Genomic DNA, 23,027 nt, shown 5'->3' with positions numbered 1-23,027 from the left:
TAATAAAACTTAAATTACATAATTTATAACAGCGAGGATTAAGCGGGGGCATTTTTAAAGTATACAAATGAATGAAGTGCTTAATATATTACACACAAAACAAAAGTAATCCATCTTAGATTTAAATCATTATTTCATCTTTAAAAATCATCTAAACTACTATTTGATTGGTATTAACTCTTTCTTTCGTGTTCTGCTTGTATTTGTGGAGTGACAGAATCGCTAAATCACTTGCTGACTGATCGACCTCAATATCCTGAACCTTCCCCTCGCTCCCTCAAGTCTCCTGAGAAAATGGAGCAACAGGAAACAATCTAGAAAAATAACCAATGTATATGGCTACAGAAGACACAAACGCAGCAGCAGCAAACTTAAAAGAAAATATGTGATATCAATGTGGACTTATAAACGATGTTGAATGCAATAGATGCTGAGATGATGATCAAGTCGCGGTGACAAGACATCATGGTTCCTCATTAATCTTGATATCTGAGTGACGGTCTCTTGTAATGTGATCCATCTGCTACACTCTAGTTTAGCAAGCATGCTGTGGGAGCTTCACACGAAAACAATTGTTATGTTATATATATTAATGAATTAAATATTACTTCTTCAATAACAAATCCACATTTAGATTATTTAAGCATGAGCACTGTTAAGGTGAGAGAAAAAGAATGAAAGGAACATTATTACAATTCTGCTTATAATAGGCAGTCATTGTTAAAAAAAATAAATCTTAGTTTAAACTATAAAAGAGGAAACAGACACAGACAGACAGACAATCACTCACTCACTCACACACTCTTCTCTCTCTCTTCTGACTAAACCGGTTAAGACGGAGAACAAAAACAGGCCCTGGATTAGATTTCAACATATCATTAGAACAGTGCAGTTGGTAGCTGATCATTTGTTTTGCTTTGAGAGAACTTCGAGATACGATTTATTTTGCGATAGCTCCAGTAGTTTTGTTTTATGATTGTCTGAGGCTAGGTTTGTATTGCAATAGCTAGAGTATCGTTTTGTTTTGTGATAGCTTGAGACTAGTTTTGTATTGCGATAGCTTGAGACTAGTTTTTTGGGATACCTCGAGTATCGCTTTGCTCTGCGGTAGCTCGACGAGACTTGTTTTGCGATAGCTCGAATTTCGTTTCTTCCGTAACAAGCCATTTGAGGATCTATAAATACAGAACGACGACAAGATTACAGATGACTTCAATCAATTCTTAGAGCACACGAGCTGTCAACCATGTTCTTCGGTACGTAAAAGCCTGCTGGTCTGCACACTAATGTTTTTCCCATATGGTTGTCCAGCAACCTCTTGATTCCTGATCTCTATTTACGACCCGTGTTTGCCACCGGTATAGTTGGAAAACATAAATGCCTTTGACGAAGTACTGATGATCCCTACAAAGATATATATATATATTTTTTAATAAACCCCGATAATATTTCTAGATTATTTACCATTTCATTTTTTGGGGAAACGCATATACATATATACACACAAGCGCTTAAAATCACATACAGTGCACCACGTATCAATTGTGAATATTGCATTAAATGTTACAGTCATGTAATGCGCTAAGCCTTTACAGCATTGATGAACTCTATAACATTCGCATCAGCAGTTTACTGTTGTAAACTGTACAACTGTAAATACAACTATTTACAGTTGTAGTTAGCTTATTATAGCAAAAAATAAAGAAGTTAATGTGGATGTCAGACTAAATACACGTTAATATTTTATAGTATACAAATCACACAAAGTACATTTAAATTTCATCAAAATTATTGAGACAAATAGTGACATGAGCGAGTATCAACTGCAGACTTCCAGGGCATATAGGAAAAAATATGAGCGCAATACATATTTTGTTTCCCATCCAAGACTCGGGTATATCTCGTTTAACCTGATTTAGCGGTAAAACGCCCACACACCTTCTCGTAAATCAGCTTTCCTGATGAGAGGTGTTTGGTGGTGTTAGCGGGCGAGCCAAGCCGGTCCCAGAGCGGCCTCCGCCCTATACTGCAGTGTAAACAAATGGTTGCCGACACTCCACAGAGGTCGAGGTGAAGGAACTAAACTCTTTCTCGTGCGGGTATTTGTTAAGTCTTTGAGTGACGAGGAAACTTCAATAATTGTACTATACGTATTATTATGGAGGATATACATAAGTTTTCAATTTAAAGTCTTTCCTTAGTGTTATTGATTTATGTAATCAATGAAGTAAGATTAGCTTGTTTAGTTTCGATTTGAGGGTTGACCTAGATCCAGAACACGTTACTACACATGTGGAGAGACCGTTTTAAACCGGGATTTCGGATGTATCCGACTTGCCGACTTGTTCTCGCATGACTGCAATTCAAGGCGTTTATTTAGATTGATCTTATACAGCATATCCATCTATCTACCTTGTTGCTGTCAAACATCAGAAACCCGACAGCCTTGTCACCACACTTGATCAGAACAGGACAAGGAGTTGGGATAGGACGAGGGGAAAGGATTGGTGCCCAACCACTTGGACGGTCGGAGATTGAACGCCAACATGCATGAAGCGAGACCGTCGCTCTAACATCCAGCCAAAGTCGTTGGACTCTTTTATTAAAGAGGGAATTGATTACCATTTTGGATTTCATTTAAGTAGTCTGAGAGAAGTAATATTTAAACTGCAATAAAATCTAGTAGACGTGATACAAAATGAAATTCACACCAGTTGTTCCATCTATCATCTTTTATTATGCAGGAAGAGCCACACATCTGTGAATCATCCAATAAAGTTAGCAAACGTCTAGACGTTGCTACTGCTGGGGTTAGGCTCCGCTACAAGTGCCTTTATGAGTTCAGCCCGTTCTCTTGAGCAGCCACAACAAAAACCGTCGTAGTAAACGCGCGAACCTAACCTATCGACCTACGCATAGAAAAACGTGGTTGTTTGTGAGCTGATATGATTGCATGCCATATTCATAGTATGCTATATATGGCCAACTGCTCGAGCATCCACCCACCAAACTCCCTTTATGGAAGAAAAACACTTCAGACACGACTCACAACTGATGACGTAACATTTTTTTTCGATCAGTACTTCTTTCAGGTCCTCTGCTCGAATCGCATCTCTCTAAATGCTTCATTCACGTATTGCAAAAACCAATAATTGTTAACAGAACCTAACCCAAATTTGGCCTAACTACTCAGCACATTCTAGTATGCAATACCATTTAAACTTGATAAAATGCAAATTTTGAATAAGCAGTTCGACAAAGTTATGTTCAAGAAATGTATAAGTACTTCATTAAAAACGATGTACTGCCAGAAATTCTAGCCATACTGTATATCCAAAGCTTGCTTACTATAAGTAGGGCCTGCACATGGCTGTAAACTTGCCAACAATTAGATAGGAGTGTGGAGTATTAGTAACTAGCTCACCACAGATGTAAATTGTTCTGCATAGGGGCTTTTATGGGCCAACTTCTGTAATCACTTGTGATATAAAAGACTATTGACATGTATATAAATGGTGTAACTAGTTTCGTAAAATTGTTACTTGCTTAGCTAAATGAACCTAGGAGTTCTGAGTATGGGACGCATAGTAAATGAAACAACTAACTTCAGTCTTGCCCAGATAGTGTGTGTGTTTTTCCTGCTGCGATGTTAACGTATAGCATAATACAGTAGAAAATTGTTGTAATCCCTATGTTGTGGAATAAAATCTAAAATCATTTTTTTTAGTGCTTGCATAATAACGAAAACATAACAATGACCTTAAAAATACAATGAGATGTCCATACATTACCAAAGTTGAAAACTACAATGCAACATCAAGCAGTCAGTAAACACAGTGCTATATTCCCAGAGAAAATATAATATTTGTTCAAACCACCCTGTGCGCATTTAATATTGAGCAAAGTCTAGGCTAAACGAACCAACCGATGATACATCTAACCACAACGTATATAATCAACATACTATTTTGTACAGCATGATGGACTGCCAATATATGCTAGTCACAAACTTATAAACATTTTCCACTAACAAGAATCGAGATCATGAAGACTTTTGTGGATTTTGTCTTTAAATCAGTATAAACGTAGTGACAGTGTTGTCTCCAGTTATTAGCGTGTTCTCTTTTACAAGCAACACGTTATCTTTAATTTTAGGCAGTACAATGCTAGGAGCCTTTACTTCACAATCAAATTCTTTTACAGTTAACACAGGATTGAACATGTTCATAACCGTAAATTTTTTCAAGTTACAATTTCTAATTTGTATTCGTCGCGGTAAGAATACTAAATATGAATACAAACTGTAAAGTTACCTGATAAGATTTGTTCACATAATAAGACGCCTGCAGCAGATAGAAAAGTAAAGTTATAAGATAATCCCATTTAAATACTTAAGACCGTGTATAGGGAACGTTGTCTACCACAAATTCGGGTACCTAGCTAAATACGCTAATTTATATTTGTTTCACTAAATTTCGCTAACCAACAAAAAATATTTATCATTAAAGTAAGATTATTCGTGATTACTATAGCAAGGGATTTTAACCAATGTTTTTCGTCCAATATAAATACCTAGCTGAAACATAACCTTGGCATTTTTAAGGGGACATGAAGATGTGAGGTTTATATCTTCTAGTATCCTTCAACACAATATTCAACCACCTCTTTGCCTTTCTGGGGTATACCAACTAGACACTTCGTGCATATTTTCTTACTGGAAGCACATCATCAACTAAAAGTCAAATTTATTTATATCGTACCTGCCACTAGCCTAGTAGTTAGAGCACTGACCTTGGCCTCCAGTGTCGAGAGTTCATGCCCCGGCCAGGGCGGTGTTGGTATGGACAAGACAAATGCACAATTGTGAGGTTAACTTGGGTATGAGCTTGGGTCATCTGGTTTAAAAAGATTAATCAGTTTCGTAATTCTAGATACGAGTAAGTCCGGGGGTATGCGAGTACAGGATATGTAGGCCCGGTATGTAAATTCGTGCATTTCAAGACAAGAAAAAAATACAAAATAATCCATCACGCCCTCTTCATTTAGTCACTGACGTCCACTGTTTTAACTGTCTGGAAGGAAGAAGCCCATGGCTTGTGAAGGGTACACCAGTTTCATCTGATGGGTTTGTCCAGCTAAACTGTATAAAAATAACCTCCTTCGAAGATTCCGTATCCCTGCTGTCAGTTATACTTCATGATCTGACGTGTATAGCGTTCTAATATCTTTACCTAGCTTCTTCCCATCCTCACAAAGATTTTAAGAAATCTAAGAACTTGTGTAATTAGAAAAGGGTTTCTAAAGCTTATAAAGGAGAGGCGTGGCTCACACTTTGTTTTACATAAATTCCTATCTCAGAAACGTTATTCTGTTGACTATACAACTTGAGACCATCGCTGCTGGTAACACTCAATTCAATACCATGTTTGGCATCATCGTGCATTACTTCACTATGTACATAGTTTAAGTGATGCAACAAGTAATTTTGTTTCTATGCATTATCTGGACTGCGTATCAGCATTAAACCTTCGACTTTTGTATGGTAAGGCAGATTCCTTTTGGGTCCGTGCAGCAACCCCTATTGACACATTTTAACATGTTGCTGTTGTTTTAGATTTAGCTATTAGGAACAAAAGTTCCTAGTAGCACGGGCTATGGCGAGCCTGTTGTACTCTCACACACTTTTTGCAGTTTAAATCAAGGAAATGGTGAGGGGGTGGGGGTGCTGATACCTTTACGATATCTCAAAAGCGAAAATGCGTAGCTGCTTTAATATTACTGGCATTGCCAGACATGGTATCGTTGCAAACGATACCCTCTAAAGATTTATAATATATGGAATAATTTTTTGGGGGGTGTAGAATTTGTGTATTGTATCCACAATAATTTAATGTTGTAAATTTCTTCAAAACAGCTGTGGTTGGAAGTGATCACCCTCTGATCATTATTTATCAGAATCTTTTATTTCAAGAATTGCCAATTTTTTATAGTTTTTCTTAGCGTAGTGTAATTAACAATAACTGGGTGCTCTTCCACCCAGCTCAACCCTTGTACGTACAGTAATATAAGCACAGTTGACTGATAGGATTACCATTCATCTCCCACTACCACCAACCAACCACTTACCGGGGTACACTTGCTCCTGTGCTACCTTGGTTTAATATTTCTACATTGCTCTACCAGTGCCACCTTAGTTTAATATTTCTACATCACTCTACCAGTGCGTCAGTAGTTCTCCCTTTAAAATGATTTCTTAGCCCTATCCCCCTTGATTCTTGTATCATCCCTTAGATACTTACCCTGCACCAGTTTTTCTAGTGTTGATAGCCCTTATTTCTTTTTGTTGATAGCCCTTATTTCTTTTAAGTATTTATTCATTGGTCTTCTTTTGGCTACCACTTGTACTTCCAGTACCACATTTTGGTCTTCTCATACCCATTCCTAATATCCTAGCAGCTTATCATCCACTGATCCATGTTATATACATATTCCTTTTATCGTGTATTTATTTTCGTCTCCTAGCATTTTTATGATCTCCCAATTCCCATATAACCTTCTTGAACTTTCTAGCTTCAACACTGCATGATCTACCATTCAGTTTTTATTTTATCCTAGCACTTTTTATATGGTCACTTGGCACCAACCCTTGTCTACACACGTAGAATCATCACTGTCTAGTCTCCTGGAAACAACACCTTGTCTGACATCCTAGAACCAGCCTCTTGTCTGGTCTCCCAGGACGAATCCCTTGGTTGGTCTAGTACCAAACCTTAGTCAGGTCTCCTAGAACCACTTATCTGGTATGGTATAAAGATAGAGCCAATTCTTTTCCACACTTCTATGACAAATTCATGAAGGCCCCAGATTCTTTAACGTAGTCAAATTCATGGGGGTCCTGTCTTCAGATCAGCACCCGGACATGGGAAGGGGTCAAAAAGTGCTCCGAGGTGAGTCAAGGTGACCAGAGAAGTGTACACGGGCGTGGGAGTGTGCATGAGCCTGTATGGGTGGGCATGCGGTAGCAGAAATACAAGCTTGGGCGTGTGGGAGTTGACATGCGGGGGCGGACTAGACGTGAGCGTACAATGCTATATATCTGGAGATGGGTGTGTGGGACGGCGTGAGTGGAGACTTAAGCATGGGCGTGCTTGCCGGAGGGTGTAGCAGCAGTGGGCGACGCCTCATGTACCGTACTGAGTGGGAGAGAGATATGACCGTTTTGTGTGCTTGCCTAATTATGCTTACTTAACTCACTGAGAAAAGGTTACATGTAACTCTTGGACCTTTTAATTATCTTGTAAAAGATTGTTCAATGATATACCGTATGTTCTTAACTATATATTACCGACTTCCACTTGCTTACCACCCTCACTGAATGAGTACTTTCTTACGTGTCTCTGATACATCTGTTTTTTCAAGGTTTCATCTATTCACCTCTCTTCGCGATATAGGTTATTTCTTTCTACCTCGTATATTGTTCTTTAATTCTGCAAGTTTGAATCATATTTCAATCAATCACTGAGGAATTCAATTAAGTCTTATTTATTAGTGAGGATAATTCTGGTATTCACCGTTACTTGGAACTTTTGTTCAGAGTAACTGAATCTAAAACAGTGGCCATAGGAACAAACTCAAATGTTCATTGGCAAAGTACTATTTTCAGTATTATAGACTACAACCTTGTAACTTGGAACCCAAATTTGTTTTAATAAATTATTTTTAATTAAAGCAAATTTCCTTTAGAGTTACAAGGGTTGTACTCCGATTATTATACTTAAAAAAAAAACTGGTGTAGTGGTAAATGAGGTAAAAAAAAAAAGTATGAAACTTTCATAGTGTGAGCTTACAGAAAGTGCTTGCACTGTATCGTATACAAATTGGCTTGAAATGCTCACGTGGTATTGTACATTCTAAATATGTAGCTAATATAATTTCATTATCACCATCTTTTCCTAGTACTGATGTAGTCATTACGTGACTAATTATGTTAACTCAAATTTATGCAATTTCTCAACTAGTTATATTTCAAGATTGACTGTTCACCTTAAAACCTAAAATTTCATGCAAATCCTTCGTTAGCTGTAAAACATGACCGCAACTGTGTTAAGTGAGAATGCACATATTTATCATCGAAATATTTACCGTAACCATAAAATGTGCATAAATAGATGTACACATGAAAATAAAACATGTTAAGAGATAGCTGTCACATACAGTATTAAGGGCTAAAGATATGAAAGACCTATTGCTGAAACAACTTTACGTTCGATACTAATACCTGTGCTGCAGTTGCATTCAACTAGTTTGATCCGATCTTAAAACTGAAATATTCAGCAGATATTTCAGTGAAACATTACAATAAACACGACCCACATATTTTTCAGATTTATAAATTTTACCAATCATAAGCTAGAAAATAGGAACAATTATTATGACAACCTATCCTCTCAAAATGAAAATTCTTATAAAAACAACTAGTCGAATGTACAAAAATGGACCATTGCCCAAAAATATTTACAGCTGGGTGAACCAACGGTCTAGTGTAAGAAAAATGTAAAAATGTTTTCCCTGCCCAGCAATCAATCGGTTGTTATGCCAAAGGTATGTAATCGAGTTAGAATATAAGTCATACACTTCGGAAGTATGTATTTGCCTGCAATGAAACAATTTGTAATATATTCGTTCGGGCAGTTTTATAATTCTACGGTACTTACCGAAGTCAAATTGTAGATTATATATGAATTTGTTGATTATAATCAGAGTCGAATTTCGTTAAGTATCTTCAGGTGTTGTACATGAACGTCACCTCTGCTGTAACGCCCAAACTATTATTAACTAAGACTTGCATCAAAGGTTGTGTCGACTCTGGTATCAGATATAACTTTTACCATTATTAACAAAATACCAGTTATTGTGTCACTTCATCTTAGATCTCGCATTGATATTCGTATACGTATAATGTAATGGTGATTCAAAATGTGTGAAATTAAGATAAATTGTAAGTTTTCGAAAAACGGGTAGAAAAACTTCAAAGATGAGGAAAACTTATTTTATAATTGAACACAATTAAAATACAAACATTTTTATACTGGGCTGTGGTCATGAAGTGGACAAGAATCAAGGTTCTCTACACTATTGATCAGAAACTGATAATTTACATTTTTTATATTTATCAAAATATACATTTTTGATATTTACCAAAGTGTACTAAATCATTAAATGTTTGTTCTAGTACTATTAAAACAAATTATTTTTTAAATTGTGAAATGTTGTAGTTAATAAGAAACTGGTATGCCATTCACCCTCATTCCAGTACTAAAATGTCAATAAACAAGTCGCATGTTGGCCATAGAATAGCATTAACTTCCTATTTAAGTATTAGAGATGAAAATTAGTTTAATCTGATATAGAACTACTGTACTTGATAACTGATAAATAAAATGTTGCTTCTACAAATTAGTGGAATAAAAAATATTCATTGTTATTGTAATAAATGAGCTGTATTTTTTTTTAATATATTCACCAATTACTGTAAAGATCAGTCCCAATAACTTTTAAAGTGAGGAGTCATGCTATTCTATGTTCACCGGCTCACCACGATGAGGTCTGCGACTACGAGCCGGACCAGGGGTATTCGTCCAAAGGGTATCCTACATGAAGAAATCACTAATGTGAAATCTTCAGTAAGGACACAAACCTTTGTTGCGTGGAACCCTAAACCACGAACCTACATTCAATTTAAATTTCTTTTATAAAAGAAATAAAAATATCTTGTAGAGGTACTTCGGGATTTTCAGTGGTAGCTAGGTTACCACCAAAAATCACTCACCAACAGCAAGCTGATGGTGATATGCTGACGACCACCCACAAGGAGTGGCAGGGACAAAACAAAGAGGATAGGATAGGATGAACACATAGACACATCGTGATCTAGACTGCACTGCCAGATTGTTGACTACAGCAACAGCAGTGCATTAACTTATTTCACTCAGCTGAATAGTAAGCTCTGGCTGGGTTGACAAACCAGATACTGTAGATAATTAACTGACTGAAAAGACACCATGGCAAGTTTAAATGACTAACCAGGAATTGGAGTTCTAGTCTATCTCGCATTTTTTTTTTTTTTAAGTTATGAGGTACATCTGCATTAGTGCAGCTACCCTACCTACCTTACCTTACCTTGAGGTGCTTCCGGGGCTTAGTGTCCTCGCGGCCCGGTCGTCGACCAGGCCTCCTGGTTGCTGGACTGATCAACCAGGCTGTTAGACGCGGCTGCTCGCAGCCTGACGTATGAGTCACAGCCTGGTTGATCAGGTATCCTTTGGAGGTGCTTATCCAGTTCTCTCTTGAACACTGTGAGGGGTTTGCCAGTTATGCCCCTTATGTGTAGTGGAAGCGTGTTGAACAGTCTCGGGCCTCTGATGTTGATAGAGTTCTCTCTCAGAGTACCTGTTGCACCTCTGCTTTTCAACGGGGGTATTCTGCACATCCTGCCATGTCTTCTGGTCTCATGTGGTGTTATTTCTGTGTGCAGGTTTGGGACCAGCCCCTCAATTATTTTCCACGTGTAAATTATTATGTATCTCTCCCGCCTGTGCTAAAGGGAGAACAGGTTTAGGCTCTTTAGTCGGTCCCAGTAATTTAGATTACTAGAATTTCGGTCCACAGTCTCCGTGGTGTAGTGGTAAGACACTCGCCTGGCGTTCCGCGAGCGCTATGTCATGGGTTCGTATCCTGGCCGGGGAGGATTTACTGGGCGCAATTCCTTAACTGTAGCCTCTGTTTAACGCAACAGTAAAATGTGTACTTGGATGAAAAAACGATTCTTCGCAGCAGGGGATCGTATTCCAGGGACCATAGGATTAAGGACTTGCCCGAAACGCTACGCGTACTAGTGGCTGTACAAGAATGTAACAACTCTTGTATATATCTCCAAAAAAAAAAAAAAAAAAAAAAAGATGTTTTACTGAGTGGATTATATCAGTAAAGGAAGAGCGCCTGCACGCTCTCTAGGTCAGCAATGTCTCCATAGAGATTAGTTGATTATGAGATTAGAATTATCTCCATAATTGGTGACTATACCCTAGACTATATGAAGTGGAGTACCGTGTGTCAAAAAAGCTAACTAGGTGATGCTATAAAATCCCCATCACACAGGATGGTTAGTCATACAGAGGCTTGTGATAAGCGGTCTGCACTGGCAGACTTCGGATGCATTTTGAGGATATCAACAACACAAGATTGAATAAGGTAGCAGTGGTAATACAAGTCCCCATCTCGCAGGATGGTTAGTCATACAGAGGCATGTGATAAGCGGTCTGCACTGGCAGACTCCGGATGCATTTTGAGGATATCAACAACACAAGATTGAATAAGGTAGCAGTGGTAATACAAGTCCCCATCTCGCAGGATGGTTAGTCATACAGAGCCATGTGTTTAATAGCCTGCACTGGCAAATTTTGGGTATACTGTGAGGATATCTTCAAGAATACGAGAGTGAATAAAGTAATTGCAAAGCTCCAGGTACCTCATGCCAACTGGTCTGAAAGGTCTAATAACTGGGCATTCAGTGATGTAGTGCGGGAGATCATGCCGTAGTTCCTGCTCACAGAGTTTCTATCTCGCAGGTCCCTCGGTTCTACTCCATCAAACAGACCCTCTATTCTTGACCGTCACTTTTAGTTCACCTACCAGGCCCGCTTTTAGACCATCATTCATGCTCTTGATTCCATTCCATAACTCAAGACCCTCGCCTTCAGACCATCATCGTGGCACTTGCTTATACTCCACCATCTAAACACTTGCAGACCATAACCCGTACTTTCACTTATAATCCCCAACCCTTGCGTCCAGTCCAACATCCATTCTCTGGCTTCCCATCATTATGACACTCGCTTCTAGCCTACCACACGGGCTCTTAACTGACCAAGGCCTTCGCCTGTGATCCATCACCCAAGACAGACCCTCTGTTCTTGACCGTCACTTCTAGTTCACCCACCAGGCCCGCTTTTAGACCATCATTCATGCTCTTGATTCTATTCCATAACTCAGACCCTCGCCTTCAGACCATCATCGTGGCACTTGCTTATACTCCACCATCTGAACACTTGCAGACCATAACCCGTACTTTCACTTATAATCCCCAACCCTTGCTTCCAGCCCAACATCCATTCTCTGGCTTCCCATCATCATGACACTCGCTTCTAGAATACCACACGGGCTCTTAACTCAGACCTATGATCAAGGCCTTCGCCTGTGATCCATCACCCAAGTCCTCGCCTGTGACTCATAACCAAAGCCCCCGCCTGTGACTCATAGCCCAAGCCCTCGCTTGTAGCCTATAACCCACACCCTAGCATTTAACCGATCACAAAGCTTTTCGCCTCTAACCCATCTCCCAGACCCTAGCCCATCAAGGTCATCGCCTTCAAGTCAATCATCCAGACCCCTCGAGTGTGGCCCATCACCCAAGCCCTTCACTATGGCTCATCACCCAAGCCCCTATAGCCCATCAACTAGGCCCTCGCCTGTCGCCCAATACTCATGTCGTCCCCTGTTGTGCATCATGAATCGCCTGAGACCTATCACCTAGACTATTCTCTCACTTCTAGTCCATCGTGAAAGCCCTCGTTTTTGGGCCATCGCGAAGGCTCTCGGCTATGGCTCGTCATAAAGACATTCGCCTGTGGCCCACCACCCAGAACCTTTCCCAGATCCCTGGATGCGGCTTTTCACCTTGAAAGAGTCACATCACCCCAAGCCTTCGCCAGAGTCCCATCACGCCAGTCTCATCACACCAAGCCTTCGCCTGGACCTCACTACACCAAGCCTTCGCCTGAATCTAATCAAACCAAACCTTCGCCTGAATCTCATCACACCAAACCTTTGCCTTATCACACCAAGCCTTCGCTTGAATCTCATCACACCAAGCCTTCGCCTAAATCTCATCACACCAAGCCTTCGCCTGAATCTAATCAAACCAAACCTTCGTCTGAATCTAATCAAACCAAACCTTCACCTGAATCTAATCAAACCAAACCTTCGTCTGAATCTCATCACACCAAGCCTTCGCCTGAATCTAATCAAACCAAACCTTCGTCTGAATCTCATCACACCAAGCCTTCGCCTGAATCTAATCACATCAAATCTTGACCAGAGTCCCATCACACCAAGCCTTTAATCACATCAAATCTTTACCAGAGTTCCATCACACCAAGCCTTCGCCTGAATCTCATCACACCAAACCTTTGCCTCATCACACCAAACCTTTGCCTCATCACACCAAGCCTTCGCCTGAATCTCATCACACCAAGCCTTCGCCTAAATCTCATCACACCAAGCCTTCTTTATCTCATCACACCAAGCCTTTGCCTTTATCTCATCACACCAAGCCTTTGCCTCTATCTCATCACATCAAGACTTTGCCAGTCTCTTCACACCAAGCCTTCGTCTTTGTCTCATCACTCCAAGCCTTCGCCTTTGTCTCATGACATCAAGCCTTTGCCTTTATCTCATCACATCAAGACTTTGCCAGAGTCTCATCACACCAAGCCTTTGCCTTTATCTCATCAAATCAAGACTTTGCCAGTCTCTTCACACCAAGCCTTCGTCTTTGTCTCATCACTCCAAGCCTTCGCCTTTGTCTCATGACATCAAGCCTTTGCCTTTCTCATCACATCAAGACTTTGCCAGAGTCTCATCACACCAAGCCTTCGCCTTTGTCTCATCACACCAAGCCTTCGCCTTTATCTCATCTCATCAAGACTTTGCCAGAGTCTTATCACACCAAGCCTTCGCCTTTGTCTCATCACACCAAGCCTTTGCCTTTATCTCATCACATCAAGACTTTGCCAGTCTCATCACACCAAGCCTTCGCCTTTATCTCATCACACCAAGCCTTCGCCTTTATCTCATCTCATCGAGACTTTGCCAGAGTCTCATCACACCAAGCCTTCGCCTTTGTCTCATCACACCAAGCCTTCGCCTTTATCTAATCACATCAAGACTTTGCCAGTCTCATCACACCAAGCCTTTGCCTCATCACACCAAGCCTTTGCCTTTGTCTCATCACATCAAGCCTTTGCCTTATCACACCAAGCCTTTGCCTTTGTCTCATCACACCAAGCCTTCGCCTGAGTCCCATCATCCCAAGCCTTCGCCTGAGTCCCATCATCCCAAGCCTTTGCCTGAGTCCCATCATCTCAAGCCTTCGCCTGAGTCCCATCATCCCAAGCCTTCGCCTTAGTCCCATCACCACAAACCTTTGCCTAAGTCCCATCAACCTGATACTCGCTTCCAGCCTATCACCCGGACCCTTGCCTTTAGTCTATCACACCAGACCCTAGTATCTCGACTATTACCCTAGTTTCTAGTCCATCACTCATTCCCTCACTTATAGTCCACCACCCTAGATTTTAGCTGGCAGTCCATCACCCATTTCCTCCTTTCTTGTCCATAACGCTTTCCTTTGCCTCTAGTCCATAATGCTTTCTATTGCCTCTAGCCCATCACGCTTCCCCTTGCTTCTAGTGCATCACGCTTTCCCTTGGCTCTAATCCATCATGCTTTCCCTTGGCTCTAGTCCATCATGCTTTCCCTTGGCTGTAGTCCATCATGCTTTCCCTTGGCTGTAGTCCATCATGCTTTCCCTTGGCTTTAGTCCATCATGCTTTCCCTTGGCTCTAGTCCCTCATGCTTTCCCTTGGCGCTAGTCCCTCATGCTTTCCCTTGGCTCTAGTCCCTCATGCTTTCCCTTGGCGCTAGTCCCTCATGCTTTCTCTTGGCTCTAGTCCCTCATGCTTTCCCTTGGCGCTAGTCCCTCATGCTTTCCCTTGGCTCTAGTCCCTTATGCTTTCTCTTGGCTCTAGTCCATCATGCTTTACCTTGACTCTAGTCCATCATGCGTTCCCTGCGTCCTAGTGTATTTATCATGTCGACACATCCATTACCCCTACCTGTGTAGGGGTAATGGAGGTCCTACCCATCACGCAGGATCTTGCGTGTTGCCTATCATTCACGTTCTCGCGTATTGCCCATAAACGAGCCCCTCGCCTGTAGCCCATCACCCTGCCTCTAGCCCCCAGCATGTCACAAAGGCCTTAACCTATAGCCCATCACCCTGCCTCTAGACATCATCCAGGCCTTAGCTTGTAGCCCATCACCCTGACTCTAGCCTCCAGCATGTCACAAAGGCCTTAACCTATAGCCCATCACCCTGCCTCTAGACATCTCCCAGGCCTTAGCCTGTAGCCCATCACCCTGACTCTAGCCTCCAGCATGTCACAAAGGCCTTAACCTATAGCCCATCACCCTGCCTCTAGACATCATCCAGGCCTTAGCTTGTAGCCCATCACCCTGACTCTAGCCTCTAGAACATTATCCAGGCCTTAGCCTGTAGCCCATCACCCTGACTAGCCTCTAGGACATCATCCAGGCGTTAGCCAGTAGCCCATCACCCTGACTAGCCTCTAGGACATCATCCAGGCCTTAGCCTGTAGCCCATCACCCTGACTATCCTCTAGGACATCATCCAGGTCTTAGCCTGTAGCCCATCACCCTGCCTCTAGTCTCTATACATCATCTAGGCCTTAGCCTGTAGCCCATCACCCTGCCTCTAGAACATCATCCAGGCGTCAGCCTGTAGCCCATCACCCTGACTAGCTTCATGGACATCTTCCATGCTTTAGCCTGTAGCCCATCACCCTGCCTCTAGTCTCTAGACATCATCTAGGCCTTAGCCTGTAGCCCATCACCCTGACTCTAGCCTCCAGCAAATCATCCAGGCCTTACCCAGTAGCCCATCACCCTGACTAGCCTGAAGGACATCATCCAGGCCTTAGCCTGTAGCCCATCACCCTGACTCTAGCCTCTAGATCATCCAGACCTCAGCCTGTAGCCCATCACCCTGCCTCTAGTCTCTAGACATCATCCAGGCCTTAGCCTGTAGTCTATCACCCTGACTATAGCCTCTAGGACATCATCCAGGCCTTAGCCTGTAGCCCATCACCCTGACTAGCTTCTTGGACATCATCCAGGTCTTAGCCTGTAGCCCATCACCCTGCCTATAGAACATCATCCAGGCCTTAGCCTGTAGCCCATCACCCTGCCTATAGAACATCATCCAGGCCTTAGCCTGTAGCCCATCACCCACACTAGCTTCTTGGACATCATCCAGGCTTTTGCCTGTAGTCCATCACCCTGCCTATAGAACATCATCCAGGCCGTAGCCTGTAGCCCATAACCCTGCCTCTAGTCTCTAGACATCATCCAGGCCTTAGCCTGGAGCCCATCACCCTGCCTCTAGTCTCTATACATCATCTAGTCCTTAACCTGTAGCCCATCACCCTCCCTCTAGAACATCATTCAGGCCTTAGCCTGGAGTCCATCACCCTGCCTCTAATCTCTAGACATCATCCAGGCCTTAGCCTGTAGCCCATCACCCTGCCTATAGAACATCATCCAGGCCTTAGCCTGTAGCCCATCACCCTGCCTATATTTCATCATCCAGGCCTTAGCCTGTAGCCCATCACCCTGCCTATATTTCATCATCCAGGCCTTAGCCTGTAGCCCATCACCCTGCCTAAAGAACATCATCCAGGCCTTAGCCTGTAGCCCATCACCCTGACTAGCTTCTTGGACATCATCCAGGCCTTAGCCTGTAGCCCATCACCCTGCCTATAGAACATCATCCAGGCCTTAGCCTGTAGCCCATCACCCTGATTATAGATCATCCAGGCCTTAGCCTGTAGCCCATCATCCTGCCTATAGAACATCATCCAGGCCTTAGCCTGTAGCCCATCACCCTCACTAGCTTCTTGGACATCATCCAGGCTTTAGCCTGTAGCCCATCACCCTGCCTATAGAACATCATCTAGGCCTTAGCCTGTAGCCCATCATCCTGCCTATAGAACATCATCCAGGCCTTAGCCTTTAGCCCATCACCCTGCCTATATTTCATCATCCAGGCCTTAGCCTGTAGCCCATCACCCTGCCTAAAGAACATCACCCAGGCCTTAGCCTGTAGCCCATCACCCTGACTAGCTTCTTGGACATCATCCAGGCCTTAGCCTGTAGCCCATCACCCTGCCTATAGAACATCATCCAGGCCTTAGCCTGTAGCCCATCACCCTGATTATAGATCATCCAGGCCTTAGCCTGTAGCCCATCATCCTGCCTATTGAACATCATCCAGGCCTTAGCCTGTAGCCCATCACCCTCACTAGATTCTTGGACATCATCCAGGCTTTAGCCTGTAGCCCATCACCCTGCCTATAGAACATCCAGGCCTTAGCCTGTAGCCCATAACCCTGCCTCTAGACATCATCCAGGCCTTAGCCTGGAGCCCATCACCCTGCCTCTAGTCTCTCTACATCATCTAGTCCTTAACCTGTAGCCCATCACCCTCCCTCTAGAACATCATCCAGGCCTTAGCCTGGAGCCCATCACCCTGCCTCTAATCTCTAGACATCATCCAGGCCTTAGCCTGTAGCCCATCACCCTCACTAGCTTCTTGGACATCATCCAGGCCTTAGCCTGTAGCCAATCACCATGCCTATTGAACATCATCCAGGCCTTAGCCTGTAGCCCATTACCCTGCCTATAGAACATCATCCAGGCCTTAGCCTGGAGCCCATCACCCTGCCTCTAGTCTCTATAGATCATCTAGTCCTTAGCCTGTAGCCCATCACCCTGACTATAGATCATCATCCAGGCCTTAGCCTGTAGCCCATCACCTTCACTAGCTTCTTGGACATCATCCAGGCCTTAGCCTGTAGCCCATAACCCTGCCTATAGAACATCACTCAGGCCTTAGCCTGTAGCCCATCACCCTGCCTATAGAACATCATCCAGGCCTTAGCCTGTAGCCCATCACCCTCACTAGCTTCTTGGACATCATCCAGGCCTTAGCCTGTAGCTCATCACCCTGCCTCTAGTCTAGACATCATCCAGGCCTTAGCCTGCAGCCCATCGCCCTCACTAGCTTCTTGGACATCATCCAGGCCTTAGCCTGTAGCCCATCACCCTGCCTATAGAACATCATCCAGGCCTTAGCCTGGAGCCCATCACCCTGCCTCTAGTCTCTATACATCATCTAGTCCTTAGCATGTAGCCCATCACCCTGACTATAGATCATCATCCAGGCCTTAGCCTGTAGCCCATCACCTTCACTAGCTTCTTGGACATCATCAAGGCCTTAGCCTGTAGCCCATCACCCTGCCTATAGAACATCATCCAGGCCTTAGCCTGTAGCCCATCACCCTGCCTATAGAACATCATCCAGGCCTTAGCCTGTAGCCCATCACCCTGCCTAAAGAACATTATCCAGGCCTTAGCCTGTAGCCCATCACCCTCACTAGCTTCTTGGACATCATCCAGGCCTTAGCCTGTAGCCCATCACCCTGCTTATAGAACATCATCCAGGCCTTAGCTTGTAGCCCATCACCCTGCCTAAAGAACATCATCCAGGTCTTAGCCTGTAGCCCATCACCCTCACTAGCTTCTTGGACATCATCCAGGCCTTAGCCTGTAGCCCATCACCCTGCCTATAGAACATCATTCAGGCCTTAGCCTGTAGCCCATCACCCTGCCTATAGAACATCATCCAGGCCTTAGCCTGTAGCCCATCACCCTCACTAGCATCTTGGACATTATCCAGGCCTTAGCCTGTAGCTCATCACCCTGCCTCTAAGTCTAGACATCATCCAGGCCTTAGCCTGTAGCCCATCACCCTCACTAGCTTCTTGGACATCATCCAGGCCTTAGCCCTGTAGCCCATCACCCTGCCTATAGAACATCATCCCGGCCTTAGCCTGTAGCCCATCACCCTGACTAGCTTCTTGGACATCATCCAGGCCTTAGCCTGTAGCCCATCACCCTGCCTATAGAACATCATCCAGGCCTTAGCCTGTAGCCCATCATCCTGCCTATAGAACATCATCCAGGCCTTAGCCTGTAGCCCATCACCCTCACTAGCTTCTTGGACATCATCCAGGCTTTAGCCTGTAGCCCATCACCCTGCCTATAGAACATCATCCAGGCCTTAGCCTGTAGCCCATAACCCTGCCTCTAGTCTCTAGACATCATCCAGGACTTTGCCATTTACCTTAGCCTGTGGACCATCACCATTTACCCTATGGACTATCACCCCAGATCCTAGCCTATGGATCATCACCAGGCCCTTCTTGTGGCCCATCGTCCAGACCCCTCGCCTATAGCCCATCGTTCAGACCCCTCGCCTTATAGCCCATCGTCCAGACCCCTCGCCTGTTGCCCATCTTCCAGGCCCTTGCCAATAGCCCATTACCCAGACACTCGCCTATAACCCATCGTCCAGACTCGTCTGTAGCCCATTGGCCAGACCCTCGCCTGTAGCCCATCGTCCAGACCCCTCACCTGTAAACCATAAGTCCAGACCCTCGCCTATAGCCCATCATCCAGACTTGCCTGTAGCCTATCCTCCAGGCCCTAGCCTCTGCCTCGCCTATAGTCCATCGTTCAGACCCCTCGCCTATAGCCCATCGTCCAGACCCCTCGCCTGTAGCCCATCGTCCAGGCCCTTGCCAATAGCCCATTACCCAGACACTCACCTATAACCCATCGTCCAGACTCGTCTGTAGTCCATCGTCCAGACCCCTCGCCTGTAAACCATAAGTCCAGACCCTCGCCTATAGCCCATCATCCAGACTCGCCTGTAGCCTATCCTCCAGGCCCTAGCCTCTGGCCCACCACCCACACTCGCTTCATCTATAACTCGGCCCCTCGCCTCAGACCCCATCAGCCAGTCCCTATCACCCAGGCATCCGCATCAGATCCCATCAGCCAGTCCCTATCACCCAGGCATCCGCATCAGACCCCATCAGCCAGTCCCTATCACCCAGGCATCCGCATCAGGCCCCATCAGCCAGTCCCTATCACCCAGTCATCCGCATCAGACCCCATCAACCAATCCCTTACCTGTGGCCCCATCCCATCACCTATGCCCTCGCCAGTAATGCATAACCCATTCCCTCGCCTCTTTTCCATCATTGTTGACACTAGTGTCTAAGCCATCGTCTAGTCCCTAACATCTATTCCATTACCCATTTCCTCGTATCTAGGCCATCACAGGGAGCCTTTAATAAGTTTGTTTGATTAAATTAAGTCAAGATGGCTCTATTTAGGTTTGGTTTAGTATAATAAACTTAAATTTTCTAAGTTTCTAATTTGTTTTGTAGTAAATTCTGAAAATCAATCCATCATTAAACAGCTATGTTTCTTTCATTAGCTATCAAAACGTGGCTCTTTACCTCCTCACAGAATCTTAGCGGTTTTCTTTGCAACACTACTATATCTGAATAAAATACTAAATATTTAATAATTAAATCCTTCAACATGGAAAATTAATATCCAAAGAAATATTTAATAATTAAATCCTTAACCATGGAAAATTAATATCCAATTTCCCATTTTCATGGGATTAGGTACTTTGCAAAGAGGTTCACAATGCCTCTTCCTATTTTCATTGAATGTTGCAGGGAGCAAGCTGCATGTGGGGCTTCTTTTAACATTGTTGGGGTTGCCAGATTGAGAAACTAATAACAAACCCTAGTTTTACAATATTAATTTCACCATATCCGGGGCTATATCACTGATAATTCATCTTTAGCGTTTACTAATTTACTTTTCAAATTTGTAATTAAATACTGTGCAATACTTACACTAAAATATTGCAGTCGGCTGAATTTTCTTCCTCGAATGACATAGGTTAAACTGGTAGTGCCCTCGCTTGAAGTCCTCCACGGCTGCGAGTAGACTTAAATTTCAGCATTGAAGACTGCATCTGCAAAATATATGCTTTTAAATATTTGAATACATTGATGTGATTAATGCATCATAATACTGTGACTTCAACAATTAAATACAATGCTCACAAAACGAAAATGAAAACAGTTGACATGTCTACTATGGTAATGACCGAAGATGGTATGAAAACCTCATAAACTCTTAGAAATTCAACGCAGGAAATTCAATGCAGGAGCTTACTGGTTTTTAATTCATTGACTATTTGAAAAACGTAAATAACAATGATTTTACTAACCACTTTAGTTAAGTAATTATAGTGATTAATGTCACAAGTTATTAAAAGAATACTTAAATTTCATATGCATATACTACTTTGCTTAAAAATTTTACAATTTAATAATACAAATCAGTATAGGTCTACCTACTATGGAGGACATAATTAAGTTAAACTGGTACGGTTAGCACTATATGTCCGTCCTTAACCCTCTGCATCTCTTCCATTAAGTGTCCAAGATCCAGCTATATCTCTTCCATTAATTGTCCAAGATCCAGCTACATCTCTTCCATTAATTGTCCAAGATCCAGCTACATCTCTTCCATTAATTGTCCAAGATCCAGCTACATCTCTTCCATTAATTGTCCAAGATCCAGCTACATCTCTTCCATTAACTGTCCAAAATGTGGCTTTTGACCTCTCTGCAATCTTAGCTGGTGTCTTTGTCTACCTCACTAAATACTATCACATGTTCTTAATTATAGAAAATTTGTATCTAAATTCCCCATTTACATGAGATTTAATATTTAGCCAAGAGGTTCTCAATGTTTGTATCTAAATTTCCCATTTTCATAGGATTTAATATTTAGCCAAGAGGTTCTCAATGCCTCTTCCTATTTTCATTCAATGTTGCAGGGAGCAGGCTGCATATAAGGCTTTCTGTAACATTGTGGGGTTGCCATATTGAGAAACCAATAAACACTAGTTTTACCATGTTAATTTATATCACTATAAGTTGTCTTTTGCTTCAACTAAAATTACTGTTCAAGCTTTTTAATTAAATATTGTGCAATACTTACACTAAAACATTACAGCCAGCTGAATTCTCTTTCTCGAATGACAAATGTTAAGCAGGTAGTGTCCTCGCTTGAAGTCCTCCACGGCTGCGAGTAGACTTGAATTTCAGCAATGAAGACAATGCCGCTGCAAAATATTTGCTTTTTTAAATATTGTAATAAATTGACTCATCATGATGGTTAATTGATTGACTCATCATGATGGATGGATTAATGGTCAACTCATCGTCATAATACTGTGGCTTCCACAATTAAATACAACGCTCCCAAATCGAAAATATGAACAGTTGACATATGTCTGCTATGGTAATGACCGAAGATCGTCTGAAACCTTCATTAACTCGTAACAAATCCAATGTAAGAACTTACTGGTTCTAAAGTCATTCACTGTATTTGAAAAAACGTAAATGACTAAATATTTTTACTTAGTAATTTTGTTCATGTTATTATTAGTAATGCTCATCACAAGCAAGTTAATAAAATATTTAATACACTTAAATATCATATGCATATATTGTTTTGATTACAAAATTTACACTTTATTGAATAAGATAAACTAAAGGACGCCTACCTATTATGTAGATTGTAGATCATAATGATGTTAACTGAACCAGTTAGCCCTCTAGAGTCCATCTGGATATTGGACTGGTATACCAACATTGGCGAGGCTGTCTTGTAGTCATTCATCCAGTTACTGACTGGACCAAATGCTGCTCAATATAAGTGACCAAATAAAACATACAACATCCACTGTGTCACACCAATAAATGTGTATATAACTCATAAATGATACAATTTCAATGAAAAATAATGCAAACACGACTAAACTGAAACGTTCTAAAAATTATGACGGTCATATAATAATAAAGTTATTATTAGATACAATTATTAGATTGTACAATGTACATTAGATTATAGATACAATAAACAAATCAATAAAGAAATTATTCGAGTACAAGAAAGCAATCCAGTAACAAAATTATAAATCTGTAATTTAAACATTTAAATGATTAAGCTGAAAGAAAACTAGTATAAACACACAATTTTAAATTAACAAACTGTATTGAGCAGAAAAACAATTCAACATGCATTAAGCTACAGGTAATACAAAAATTAATATGATTAACGGGCAAAAATTAATACAAAGCAATAAAACAAAATAAATTATGCTGAAA

The 23,027-nt window shown here is 42.2% G+C and overlaps 1 long non-coding RNA gene across 1 annotated transcript; it reads right to left on the bottom strand.

Annotated features, from left to right (window-relative positions):
* Nucleotides 1-9,645: 9,645 nt before the first annotated feature.
* LOC138356367 (uncharacterized) lies at nt 9,646-22,819 on the bottom strand. The gene is made up of 3 exons (XR_011224391.1): nt 22,424-22,819; nt 21,856-21,979; nt 9,646-20,818 (listed from the first exon to the last, which is right to left on the bottom strand). It is a non-coding gene; the product is annotated as an uncharacterized lncRNA (long non-coding RNA).
* Nucleotides 22,820-23,027: the final 208 nt, after the last annotated feature.

The sequence above is a fragment of the Procambarus clarkii genome, chromosome 7, assembly GCF_040958095.1.
Source record: "Procambarus clarkii isolate CNS0578487 chromosome 7, FALCON_Pclarkii_2.0, whole genome shotgun sequence".
Taxonomy (NCBI): domain Eukaryota; kingdom Metazoa; phylum Arthropoda; class Malacostraca; order Decapoda; family Cambaridae; genus Procambarus; species Procambarus clarkii.
This window is presented reverse-complemented; position numbering and strand designations above follow the sequence as displayed.